Source organism: Cololabis saira, chromosome 17 (assembly GCF_033807715.1).
Source record: "Cololabis saira isolate AMF1-May2022 chromosome 17, fColSai1.1, whole genome shotgun sequence".
Classification (NCBI taxonomy): domain Eukaryota; kingdom Metazoa; phylum Chordata; class Actinopteri; order Beloniformes; family Belonidae; genus Cololabis; species Cololabis saira.
This window is the reverse complement of record NC_084603.1, coordinates 42915407-42928999: the sequence shown is the minus strand read 5'-3', so window position 1 is coordinate 42928999 and position 13593 is coordinate 42915407. Positions and strand designations below refer to the sequence as shown.

The following is a 13593-nucleotide window of genomic DNA, read 5'->3' as shown; positions in this document are numbered from 1 at the left end:
AGTAGTGGTGCCTGATAGCAGAACGCCCGCCCTCCAAATCTACATTTAGATACTCTAGGAACTACGAGTAAACCTGCACTCTGAGAACGGAGAGCTCTGACAGGAACATAAGGCACTATCAGGTCTTGCAAATAATGCGGAGCTAAGCCGTTTTGGGCTTTATACGCAAGTAATACAATTTTAAATTGGATTCTGAATTTTACGGGTAACCAATGGAGCGACGCTAACACTGGAGAGACGTGGTCTCTCCTGCTAATTCCTGTCAGTACTCGTGCTGCTGCATCTTGGATCAGCTGGAGCCTATTCAGCAAATTATTTGGACATCCTGCTAACAACACATTACAGTAATCTAGTCTAGAAGATACAAACGCATGAACTAGTTTTTCTGCATCACTCTGCGAGAGGATTTTCCTAATCTTTGCAATATTACGGAGATGGAAAAAGGCTATTTTACAAACCTGATTGACATATGGTTTAAACGACAAATCCTGATCGAAAATAACACCAAGGTTTCTCACAGTTGCACTGGAAGCCATCGCAACACCATCTAATCCCTTCCTAAGATGCTCTGGACCAAGAATGATAACCTCTGTTTTATCTGAATTTAGAAGCAGGAAATTTCTGGACATCCAGTCCTTGATGTCCCTAAGACATGCCTGAAGTTTAACTAACGGTTCTATTTCATCCGGCTTCATAGACAAGTAGAGCTGCGTATCATCAGCATAACAATGAAAGTGTATGCATGTATAATGTATACATTGATAGTCTTCAAGTGAAACATTTACATTTTCACTCATGTGGCTCTCTGGCTTCACTGACTGATGTTTGTGTCCTCCAGCTGCTGACGGACATCGGTCCTTCCCCCGTGAGAGACACTAACATCGCAGTTCTTGTCTTTCAGAACTCCTAACTGAGCCCCATCCTGCTCATCTTTAGGTTGTTCTGTTTGATATCCCATTTTTAGAGATATTTACACAAAGTCTTCACTTTTTTGGCAGAAAGGCCCTTCTCTCTCGTTACATCTATGGATCTCTGATTTGTGGTTCTGTGTTTGTTTCCTTTGTTTCCAGTAACCTGGCGAGAACTGCTGCTTGCTGCAGCCAGAGCAGTGGATAAAACAGTGTTAAAACAAATAAAACAGTGTTTTATCCACTGCTCTGGCTGTAGGGAACAAACACAGAACAACAAATCAATTGTAAGAATTCAGTTTGGAGAGGCACAATAATGCTTTTAAAATATGATATTATAAAATGGGAAATTTACGGGAAAATACTAATACAGGAGGACGGCGGGAGAGAGGGGTAAAATACAGTAGTTTCAATGAAGTGTATAGGGACGCCAACTTCCCTTGAAAAACGGAATTGTCCCGTATTTATAAACTAAAGTAGCGTCCCGTATGGAGCTGAAAAGAGACGCACTTTGTCCCGTATTACTGTGAGAGTCAAAAAATAGTCAATTGCAATGGCAAAACGCCAATGGAAAATGGCATTAAGCTGTTGAGTTCGTAGGTTATTTTTTACTGTTTTACTCCAACTGTAGCTACAGTCATGGCCTTTGAGGCTCAAATATGTTTACAAGTTTTCTACAGAATTTCTGTTTGCACTTTTATTATTGCACTAAAAATGTGCACTATTACAGAATATTACTTTCTTTCTATTGTTTTATATTACTTTATACAATTTTAAGTTAAGCAGGACAGGTTTCTGTTTAAGAAATGTAGTTATTTTAATCAGTTCATTTTGTTATTTTGTATTAAAGTGAATTGCTGGATAATAATTTGTTTTCCATGTGTTCATGACATTCAGAAATATGCATCTAAGGTTCGATTCAGGTTCGAGTCAAATAGTTAAAAAATCGTTTCACTCACAAAAAAAGGGGTTAAAAAAATTAACTAATAATAGGGCTGGCCGGCTGATGAGGTGTCGCTTATTTATTTTTCAGGGAGTTAGCGACCCTAGTCGCCTCACATTTGACTGCTATAACGAAACATACTGGCTCCTCCCTCTTTTACTGTCCTTTTACTTTCTTTTTAATGGGCAAAGTGCCATGCAGCAACGTTTAAACAGGATACCACTTTCTTTTCCAGCATGCTGCCAGTAGTGTTACAACTTTTACTACTTTGTTGTAAAACTACTGACCTGCTGCAGTCCCCCCCTCTGATCATCCCACTGCTGCTTCCACCTGCCTGTGTAGATGTCTGGTAGATGCTGCTGACATCCTGGCCTCCCCCCTCTGACCACCTCAGTGTCTGCTGCTACATCTGCTTGTGTAGTCGTCCCTGCACTGCACTTCATTCTCTCTGTCTGTTCTCTCTTTTCCTGCTCTGCCCGGCTGGTCTTCAGAAGGAACCCCTCCAGGTTTCTACCCCCTTAAGATCCAGGTCCTGGTCCAGGTTTCTTCCCCCCTTATGATCCAGGTCCTGGTCCAGATTTCTTCCCCCCTTAAGATCCAGGTCCTGGTCCAGGTTTCTACCCCCTTATGATCCAGGTTCTGGTCCAGGTTTCTACCCCCCTTATGATCCAGGTCCTGGTCCAGGTTTCTTCCCTCCTAAAGGGGAGTTTTTACCTGCCATTGTTTTTGTAATAATTGCTCGGGGGTTTATGTTCTGGTCTCTGGAAAGATCCTAGAGAAAACTTCTGTTGTAATAGACGAAATAAAATTGAATTGAAAAAATTGAATTGAACAGTGGAAAGGCAACGTAACTGAATGTATTGTGCTCATAGTGTATCACTAAAAGAGTAAAATACAACATACCTCGTTTTTAATTATATTTGAGGACACTTTTTTCCCTTCGGTTGACAGGGTCACATGGTTTGGAAACTGTTGAAAAATATGTATTATTCCATCAAAATATTCATACATCATAGAGAATATATGCCCTCAAACGAAGTTTCAAAGAGGTGTGCGCCACGTAGGTCTTATTCTATTAAATGTAGCTGTAAATTAGAAGCTTTTGAATGAATCCAACATATTGCTCCCCAGTGGAGGTCCAGTACCAAGCGCAAACTAAAGCCTGATTTATGGTTCTGCGTTAAATCGACGCGGACCCTACGGTGTAGGGTTCGCGGGGACGCGCACCGTACGTTGCGCGTCGCCGCGTACCCTACGCCGTAGGCTCCGCGTTGGTGTAACGCGGAACCATAAATCAGCCTTCACTTCACCCTGGGGTGGCGGCCGCGCCGTTACAGGAAGAGACTGAACAAAAGGAAGATCTGCCGTGAAAAGACCCTCCATGTGTCCGCTGCGAAACCAGGTAAATAATTGCCACTTTTATTGTTTTTACGACACATCTGGGCCAAAATGCCTTTGATAGAAAACGCGTTTGTTAGAGTTCTCTGAGATTCATTTTCGATGGTCTGACTTCCGCATGTATAAACATGTATAAACATGTATAAACTGTGCGCAGTGAGACGCATGAAAAGCTTTAACTGTCATTTTCTGTGTCCGCTCAAAGCAGCTCTGCTTCTCTTTTTATATCGTTTCTTTACACCAGCTTTCGACGGGTTGATCTAGATTTTCTTCAACTTCGCTTCTATCATTTTCTGCACTATAAGACGTGTATTCCGCTGCAGTAATCGGGAGGACAGAGGGAAATGCAGGACTACAGAGTGAGATTTCTTCCTTCCTTTGTGTGGGTCCCTTGTCTTTGGTGTCACTTGTTGCCATGGTTACTCCACAGCCCCCTCTCCGACCACGCTCTCGAGTGTTTCACATACTTGTACACATAGACATATAGGTAGACGCCGCATCGAGTGTTCTCTTGCCCGCTGCTGCGATACGACAACGACGCCGCCATATTGGATGAGGCAAGACCCCACATAGGAGTAATTCATGTTATATCAGCTATAGAGAACAAGGTAGTGCCAAAAAACAATATATATCCCCCCTCACAAAAATAAGAAAAATATAGAAAAATAGATCAACAAAACAAATAAAAAAAAAATCAAATAACAAAATAACATATTTGAACCATTTTTCAGACAATAAAATAACCTTTGAACCATTTTTCAGACAATAAAATAATTGAAATAATCTGAAAAATAGTTAAAATATGTTATTTTGTTACTTGAAAATTTAAAAAATATGTTTATGTAAAATATGCTTTGTTGATTAGAAAATATGTTTCTCTATTTTTCTTATTTTTGCTGATATAACATGAATTACTCCTATGTGGGATCAATAAAGTTCTTATTTTTGCCATCTGAGAAAATTAAATATATTATATTTGGTGCCTAACTGTTTCCGAAGTATATTAGTGCGTGTGTGAATGAATAAATGGGACGTAAAACGTACATTTCTTTGTAGAAAGGCGCTTTATGAAAATAAGTCCATTTACTTTTCACTGACTGATGTTTGTGTCCTCCAGCTGCTGCTGACGGACATCGGTCCTTCCCCCGTGAGAGACACTAACATCGCAGTTCTTGTCTTTCAGAACTCCTAACTGAGCCCCATCCTCATTACCTGTATTACTTTACAACGCAGTCTTGAACATCCAATATGGCGGAGACGTTGACGTACGGCTCAGCACTCGATGGGGTGGATACGTATATATGTCTATGCTTGTACAGTTTCTAGAAAGCAGCCCTGGATCTAGTTCAGTTCACATGTACATCTGCAGCAGCAACATGAGCTGTGTTTGGTCTCAGCTGATTCACTTCTTCTACCCGTAAAACTACTGCGACAACATGGAACCACAATAAATTAAAGAAGCGCGTGGAGAGTTCTCATTTTAGCAAAGTACAGGTAATCTACCTATCTTATCTTCCACATCATTATCATGTATTTGTAGTAAATTAGGCTAGTCTAGTATATCAGGCTACTAGTAGTATATATTGCTAGTAGGCAAGGCAAGGCAAATGTATTTATATGGCACATTTCACACGGCGAGCATGGACTAAATGTGCTCAAATACATAAACAAACAAACACAATTACAGGGTTACAATGACAGAAACAGACAAAAGGATGTCAAGAGGAAAACAACAATAACCACAGTAATTCCATTATAACAAAAATGCTATCACTCAGCCAATCATGTAGAGTTTAGACAAACACCTGTGCAAAAAGGTATGTGTTTAGTCTGCTTTTGAAAGAGGACACTGTTGGAGCAGCCCTTAGTTCCTGTTGGAGCAGCCCTTAGTTCCTGTTGGAGCAGACCTTAGTTCCTGTTGGAGCAGCCCTTAGTTCCTGCTGTTGGAGCAGACCTTAGTTTCTGCTGGAGCAGACCTTAGTTCCTGCTGGAGCAGCCCTTAGTTCCTGTTGGAGCAGCCCTTAGTTCCTGTTGGAGCAGCCCTTAGTTCCTGTTGGAGCAGCCCTTAGTTCCTGTTGGAACAGACCTTAGTTCCTGCTGTTGGAGCAGACCTTAGTTCCTGCTGGAGCAGACCTTAGTTCCTGCTGTTGCAGCAGACCTTAGTTCCTGTTGGAGCAGACCTTAGTTCCTGTTGGAACAGACCTTAGTTCCTGTTGGAGCAGACCTTAGTTCCTGCTGTTGGAGCAGACCTTAGTTCCTGTTGGAGCAGACTTTAGTTCCTGCTGTTGCAGCAGACCTTAGTTCCTGTTGGAGCAGACCTTAGTTCCTGCTGTTGCAGCAGACCTTAGTTCCTGTTGGAGCAGACCTTAGTTCCTGCTGTTGGAGCAGACCTTAGTTCCTGTTGGAGCAGACCTTAGTTCCTGCTGTTGGAGCAGACCTTAGTTCCTGTTGGAGCAGACCTTAGTTCCTGTTGGAGCAGACCTTAGTTCCTGCTGTTGGAGCAGACCTTAGTTCCTGTTGGAGCAGACTTTAGTTCCTGCTGTTGCAGCAGACCTTAGTTCCTGTTGGAGCAGACCTTAGTTCCTGCTGTTGCAGCAGACCTTAGTTCCTGTTGGAGCAGACCTTAGTTCCTGTTGGAACAGACCTTAGTTCCTGTTGGAGCAGACCTTAGTTCCTGTTGGAGCAGACCTTAGTTCCTGTTGGAACAGACCTTAGTTCCTGTTGGAGCAGACCTTAGTTCCTGTTGGAACAGACCTTAGTTCCTGTTGGAGCAGACCTTAGTTCCTGTTGGAGCAGACCTTAGTTCCTGCTGTTGGAGCAGACCTTAGTTCCTGTTGGAGCAGACTTTAGTTCCTGCTGTTGCAGCAGACCTTAGTTCCTGTTGGAGCAGACCTTAGTTCCTGTTGCAGCAGACCTTAGTTCCTGTTGGAACAGACCTTAGTTCCTGTTGGAGCAGACCTTAGTTCCTGTTGGAACAGACCTTAGTTCCTGTTGGAGCAGACCTTAGTTCCTGTTGGAGCAGACCTTAGTTCCTGCTGTTGGAGCAGACCTTAGTTCCTGTTGGAGCAGACTTTAGTTCCTGCTGTTGCAGCAGACCTTAGTTCCTGTTGGAGCAGACCTTAGTTCCTGTTGGAACAGACCTTAGTTCCTGTTGGAACAGACCTTAGTTCCTGTTGGAGCAGACCTTAGTTCCTGTTGGAGCAGACCTTAGTTCCTGCTGTTGGAGCAGACCTTAGTTCCTGTTGGAGCAGACTTTAGTTCCTGCTGTTGCAGCAGACCTTAGTTCCTGTTGGAACAGACCTTAGTTCCTGTTGGAGCAGACCTTAGTTCCTGTTGGAACAGACCTTAGTTCCTGTTGGAGCAGACCTTAGTTCCTGTTGGAGCAGACCTTAGTTCCTGCTGTTGGAGCAGACCTTAGTTCCTGTTGGAGCAGACTTTAGTTCCTGCTGTTGGAGCAGACCTTAGTTCCTGTTGGAGCAGACCTTAGTTCCTGTTGGAACAGACCTTAGTTCCTGTTGGAGCAGACCTTAGTTCCTGTTGGAGCAGACCTTAGTTCCTGTTGGAACAGACCTTAGTTCCTGTTGGAGCAGACCTTAGTTCCTGCTGGAGCAGACCCTAGTTCCTGTTGGAGCAGACCTTAGTTCCTGTTGGAGCAGACCTTAGTTCCTGCTGTTGCAGCAGACCTTAGTTCCTGTTGGAGCAGACCTTAGTTCCTGCTGGAGCAGACCTTAGTTCCTGTTGGAGCAGACCTTAGTTCCTGTTGGAGCAGCCCTTAGTTCCTGTTGGAGCAGGCCTTAGTTCCTGTTGGAGCAGACCTTAGTTCCTGCTGTTGGAGCAGCCCTTAGTTCCTGCTGGAGCAGCCCTTAGTTCCTGTTGGAGCAGCCCTTAGTTCCTGTTGGAGCAGACCTTAGTTCCTGTTGGAGCAGACCTTAGTTCCTGCTGTTGGAGCAGCCCTTAGTTCCTGTTGGAGCAGCCCTTAGTTCCTGTTGGAGCAGACCTTAGTTCCTGCTGTTGCAGCAGCCCTTAGTTCCTGTTGGAGCAGACCTTAGTTCCTGCTGTTGGAGCAGACCTTAGTTCCTGTTGGAGCAGACCTTAGTTCCTGTTGGAGCAGACCTTAGTTCCTGTTGGAGCAGACCTTAGTTCCTGTTGGAGCAGACCTTAGTTCCTGTTGGAGCAGACCTTAGTTCCTGTTGGAGCAGACCTTAGTTCCTGTTGCAGCAGACCTTAGTTCCTGCTGTTGGAGCAGACCTTAGTTCCTGTTGGAGCAGACCTTAGTTCCTGTTGGAGCAGACCTTAGTTCCTGTTGGAGCAGACCTTAGTTCCTGTTGGAGCAGACCTTAGTTCCTGTTGGAGCAGCCCTTAGTTCCTGTTGGAGCAGACCTTAGTTCCTGTTGGAGCAGCCCTTAGTTCCTGTTGGAGCAGCCCTTAGTTCCTGTTGGAGCAGACCTTAGTTCCTGTTGGAGCAGACCTTAGTTCCTGTTGGAGCAGACCTTAGTTCCTGCTGCTGGAGCAGACCTTAGTTCCTGCTGTTGGAGCAGACCTTAGTTCCTGTTGGAGCAGACCTTAGTTCCTGTTATTGGAGCAGACCTTAGTTCCTGCTGTTGGAGCAGACCTTAGTTCCTGTTGGAGCAGACCTTAGTTCCTGTTGGAGCAGACCTTAGTTCCTGTTGGAGCAGACCTTAGTTCCTGTTGGAGCAGACCTTAGTTCCTGTTGGAGCAGACCTTAGTTCCTGTTGGAGCAGCCCTTAGTTCCTGTTGGAGCAGCCCTTAGTTCCTGTTGGAGCAGACCTTAGTTCCTGCTGTTGGAGCAGACCTTAGTTCCTGCTGTTGGAGCAGACCTTAGTTCCTGCTGTTGGAGCAGACCTTAGTTCCTGTTATTGGAGCAGACCTTAGTTCCTGTTGGAGCAGACCTTAGTTCCTGTTGGAGCAGACCTTAGTTCCTGTTGGAGCAGACCTTAGTTCCTGTTGGAGCAGACCTTAGTTCCTGCTGTTGGAGCAGACCTTAGTTCCTGTTGGAGCAGACCTTAGTTCCTGTTATTGGAGCAGACCTTAGTTCCTGTTATTGGAGCAGACCTTAGTTCCTGTTGGAGCAGACCTTAGTTCCTGTTGGAGCAGATCTTAGTTCCTGTTGGAGCAGACCTTAGTTCCTGTTGGAGCAGACCTTAGTTCTTGTTGGAGCAGACCTTAGTTCCTGTTGGAGCAGACCTTAGTTCCTGCTGTTGGAGCAGACCTTAGTTCCTGCTGTTGGAGCAGACCTTAGTTCCTGCTGTTGGAGCAGACCTTAGTTCCTGTTGGAGCTAATGGATCAGGCTAATGTAGTACATAAGGCTAGTCTAGTATATCAGGCTAGTGTAGTATATCAGGCTACTCTAGTATATCAGGCTAGTGTAGTATATCAGGCTACTAGTAGTACATCAGGCTAGTGTAGTATATCAGGCTAGTAGTAGTACATCAGGCTAGTGTAGTATATCAGGCTACTAGTAGTATATCAGGCTACTAGTAGTATATCAGGCTAGTCTAGTATATCAGGCTAGAAGTAGTACATCATGCTAGTGTAGTATATTAGGCTAGTGTAGTATATCAGGCTAGTAGTAGTATAGCAGGCTAGTAGTAATACATCCGGCCAGTGTAGTATATCAGGCTAGTGTAGTATATCAGGCTAGTAGTAGTATATCAGGCTAGTTGTAGTATATCAGGCTAGTCTAGTATATCAGGCTAGAAGTAGTACATCATGCTAGTGTAGTATATTAGGCTAGTGTAGTATATCAGGCTAGTAGTAGTATATCAGGCTAGCAGTAATACATCAGGCCAGTGTAGTATATCAGGCTAGTGTAGTATATCAGGCTAGTAGTAGTATATCAGGCTAGTTGTAGTATATCAGGCTACTCTAGTATATCAGGCTAGTAGTAGTACATCAGGCTAGTGTAGTATATCAGGCTACTAGTAGTACATCAGGCTAGTGTAGTACATCAGGCTAGTCTAGTATATCAGGCTAGTGTAGTATATCAGGCTACTAGTAGTATATCAGGCTAGTCTAGTATATCAGGCTAGTGTAGTATATCAGGCTACTAGTAGTACATCAGGCTAGTGTAGTATATCAGGCTAGTAGTAGTACATCAGGCTAGTGTAGTATATCAGGCTAGTAGTAGTACATCAGGCTAGTGTAGTATATCAGGCTACTAGTAGTATATCAGGCTAGTCTAGTATATCAGGCTAGTCTAGTATATCAGGCTAGAAGTAATACATCATGCTAGTGTAGTATATTAGGCTAGTGTAGTATATCAGGCTAGTAGTAGTATATCAGGCTAGTAGTAGTACATCAGGCTAGTGTAGTATATCAGGCTAGAAGTAGTACATCAGGCTAGTGTAGTATATCAGGCTAGTAGTAGTATATCAGGCTAGTAGTAATACATCATGCTAGTGTAGTATATTAGGCTAGTGTAGTATATCAGGCTAGTAGTAGTATATCAGGCTACTAGTAGTATATCAGGCTAGTCTAGTATATCAGGCTAGAAGTAGTACATCATGCTAGTGTAGTATATTAGGCTAGTGTAGTATATCAGGCTAGTAGTAGTATATAAGGCTAGTAGTAATACATCAGGCCAGTGTAGTATATCAGGCTAGTGTAGTATATCAGGCTAGTGGTAGTATATCAGGCTAGTTGTAGTATATCAGGCTAGTCTAGTATATCAGGCTAGAAGTAGTACATCATGCTAGTGTAGTATATTAGGCTAGTGTAGTATATCAGGCTAGTAGTAGTATATCAGGCTAGTAGTAATACATCAGGCCAGTGTAGTATATCAGGCTAGTGTAGTATATCAGGCTAGTAGTAGTACATCAGGCTAGTGTAGTATATCAGGCTAGAAGTAGTACATCAGGCTAGTGTAGTATATCAGGCTAGTAGTAGTATATCAGGCTAGTAGTAATACATCATGCTAGTGTAGTATATTAGGCTAGTGTAGTATATCAGGCTAGTGTAGTATATCAGGCTAGTAGTAGTATATCAGGCTAGTAGTAGTACATCAGGCTAGTGTAGTATATCAGGCTAGAAGTAGTACATCAGGCTAGTGTAGTATATCAGGCTAGTAGTAGTATATCAGGCTAGTAGTAATACATCATGCTAGTGTAGTATATTAGGCTAGTGTAGTATATCAGGCTAGTAGTAGTATATCAGGCTACTAGTAGTATATCAGGCTAGTCTAGTATATCAGGCTAGAAGTAGTACATCATGCTAGTGTAGTATATTAGGCTAGTGTAGTATATCAGGCTAGTAGTAGTATATAAGGCTAGTAGTAATACATCAGGCCAGTGTAGTATATCAGGCTAGTGTAGTATATCAGGCTAGTGGTAGTATATCAGGCTAGTTGTAGTATATCAGGCTAGTCTAGTATATCAGGCTAGAAGTAGTACATCATGCTAGTGTAGTATATTAGGCTAGTGTAGTATATCAGGCTAGTAGTAGTATATCAGGCTAGTAGTAATACATCAGGCCAGTGTAGTATATCAGGCTAGTGTAGTATATCAGGCTAGTAGTAGTATATCAGGCTAGTTGTAGTATATCAGGCTACTCTAGTATATCAGGCTAGTAGTAGTACATCAGGCTAGTGTAGTATATCAGGCTACTAGTAGTACATCAGGCTAGTGTAGTACATCAGGCTAGTCTAGTATATCAGGCTAGTGTAGTATATCAGGCTACTAGTAGTATATCAGGCTAGTCTAGTATATCAGGCTAGTGTAGTATATCAGGCTACTAGTAGTACATCAGGCTAGTGTAGTATATCAGGCTAGTAGTAGTACATCAGGCTAGTGTAGTATATCAGGCTAGTAGTAGTACATCAGGCTAGTGTAGTATATCAGGCTACTAGTAGTATATCAGGCTAGTCTAGTATATCAGGCTAGAAGTAATACATCATGCTAGTGTAGTATATTAGGCTAGTGTAGTATATCAGGCTAGTAGTAGTATATCAGGCTAGTAGTAGTACATCAGGCTAGTGTAGTATATCAGGCTAGAAGTAGTACATCAGGCTAGTGTAGTATATCAGGCTAGTAGTAGTATATCAGGCTAGTAGTAATACATCAGGCCAGTGTAGTATATCAGGCTAGTGTAGTATATCAGGCTAGTAGTAGTATATCAGGCTAGTTGTAGTATATCAGGCTACTCTAGTATATCAGGCTAGTAGTAGTACATCAGGCTAGTGTAGTATATCAGGCTACTAGTAGTACATCAGGCTAGTGTAGTACATCAGGCTAGTCTAGTATATCAGGCTAGTGTAGTATATCAGGCTACTAGTAGTATATCAGGCTAGTCTAGTATATCAGGCTAGTGTAGTATATCAGGCTACTAGTAGTACATCAGGCTAGTGTAGTATATCAGGCTAGTAGTAGTACATCAGGCTAGTGTAGTATATCAGGCTAGTAGTAGTACATCAGGCTAGTGTAGTATATCAGGCTACTAGTAGTATATCAGGCTACTAGTAGTATATCAGGCTAGTCTAGTATATCAGGCTAGTCTAGTATATCAGGCTAGAAGTAATACATCATGCTAGTGTAGTATATTAGGCTAGTGTAGTATATCAGGCTAGTAGTAGTATATCAGGCTAGTAGTAGTACATCAGGCTACTCTAGTATATCAGGCTAGTGTAGTAGTTCAGGCTAGTGTAGTATATCAGGCTAGTGTAGTATATCAGGCTACTCTAGTATATCAGGCTAGTGTAGTATATCAGGCTACTCTAGTATATCAGGCTAGTGTAGTATATCAGGCTAGTGTAGTATATCAGGCTAGTATAGTATATCAGGCTAGTCTAGTATATCAGGCTAGTCTAGTATATCAGGCTAGTGTAGTATATCAGGCTACTAGTAGTATATCAGGCTACTCTAGTATATCAGGTTAGTGTAGTATATCAGGCTACTAGTAGTACATCAGGCTAGTGTAGTATATCAGGCTAGTAGTAGTACATCAGGCTAGTGTAGTATATCAGGCTAGAAGTAGTACATCAGGCTAGTGTAGTATATCAGGCTAGTCTAGTATATCAGGCTAGAAGTAGTACATCATGCTAGTGTAGTATATTAGGCTAGTGTAGTATATCAGGCTAGTAGTAGTATATCAGGCTAGTAGTAATACATCAGGCCAGTGTAGTATATCAGGCTAGTGTAGTATATCAGGCTAGTAGTAGTACATCAGGCTAGTGTAGTATATCAGGCTAGTGTAGTATATCAGGCTAGAAGTAGTACATCAGGCTAGTGTAGTATATCAGGCTAGTGTAGTATATCAGGCTAGTAGTAGTACATCAGGCTAGTGTAGTATATCAGGCTTGTGTAGTATATCAGGCTAGTAGTAGTATATCAGGCTAGTAGTAGTACATCAGGCTAGTAGTAGTACATTAGGCTAGTAGTAGTACATCAGGCTAGTGTAGTATATCAGGCTAGTGTAGTATATCAGGCTAGTAGTAGTACATCCGACTAGTAGTAGTACATCAGGCTAGTGTAGTATATCAGGCTAGTGTAGTATATCAGGCTAGTGTAGTATATCAGGCTAGTAGTAGTACATCAGACTAGTAGTAGTATATCAGGCTAGTGTAGTATATCAGGCTAGTGTAGTATATCAGGCTAGAAGTAGTACATCAGACTAGTAGTAGTATATCAGGCTAGTGTAGTATATCAGGCTAGTAGTAGTACATCAGGCTAGTGTAGTATATCAGGCTAGTAGTAGTACATCATGCTAGTGTAGTATATTAGGCTAGTGTAGTATATCAGGCTAGTAGTAGTATATCAGGCTAGTAGTAATACATCAGGCCAGTGTAGTATATCAGGCTAGTGTAGTATATCAGGCTACTCTAGTATATCAGGCTAGTGTAGTATATCAGGTTAGTGTAGTATATCAGGCTACTAGTAGTACATCAGGCTAGTGTAGTATATCAGGCTAGTAGTAGTACATCAGGCTAGTGTAGTATATCAGGCTACTAGTAGTATATCAGGCTACTAGTAGTATATCAGGCTAGTCTAGTATATCAGGCTAGAAGTAGTACATCATGCTAGTGTAGTATATTAGGCTAGTGTAGTATATCAGGCTACTAGTAGTATATCAGGCTACTAGTAGTATATCAGGCTAGTCTAGTATATCAGGCTAGAAGTAGTACATCATGCTAGTGTAGTATATCAGGCTAGTAGTATATCAGGCTAGTTGTAGTATATCAGGCTACTCTAGTATATCAGGCTAGTGTAGTATATCAGGCTAGTAGTAGTATATCAGACTAGTAGTAGTATATCAGGCTAGTGTAGTATATCAGGCTAGTAGTAGTACATCAGACTAGTAGTAGTATATCAGGCTAGTGTAGTATATCAGGC

General features: G+C 42.3%; 1 protein-coding gene across 7 annotated transcripts in view; it reads left to right on the top strand.

Moving 5' to 3' along the window:
* The first annotated feature begins 3163 nt into the window (after nt 1–3163).
* cep68 (centrosomal protein 68) overlaps nt 3164–13593 on the top strand; it is a 40303-nt gene continuing 29873 nt past the window's right edge. For 5 of the 7 annotated variants that reach the window (XM_061744997.1, XM_061744996.1, XM_061744995.1 and 2 more), the window contains exon 1: nt 3164–3253. The gene's annotated coding sequence lies outside the window, so the exon portion shown is untranslated. Of the gene's footprint in view, nt 3254–3493; nt 3609–4623; nt 4744–13593 lie in introns of those variants that run through there. The other 2 variants (XM_061744992.1, XM_061744993.1) reach the window with 2 other exon arrangements.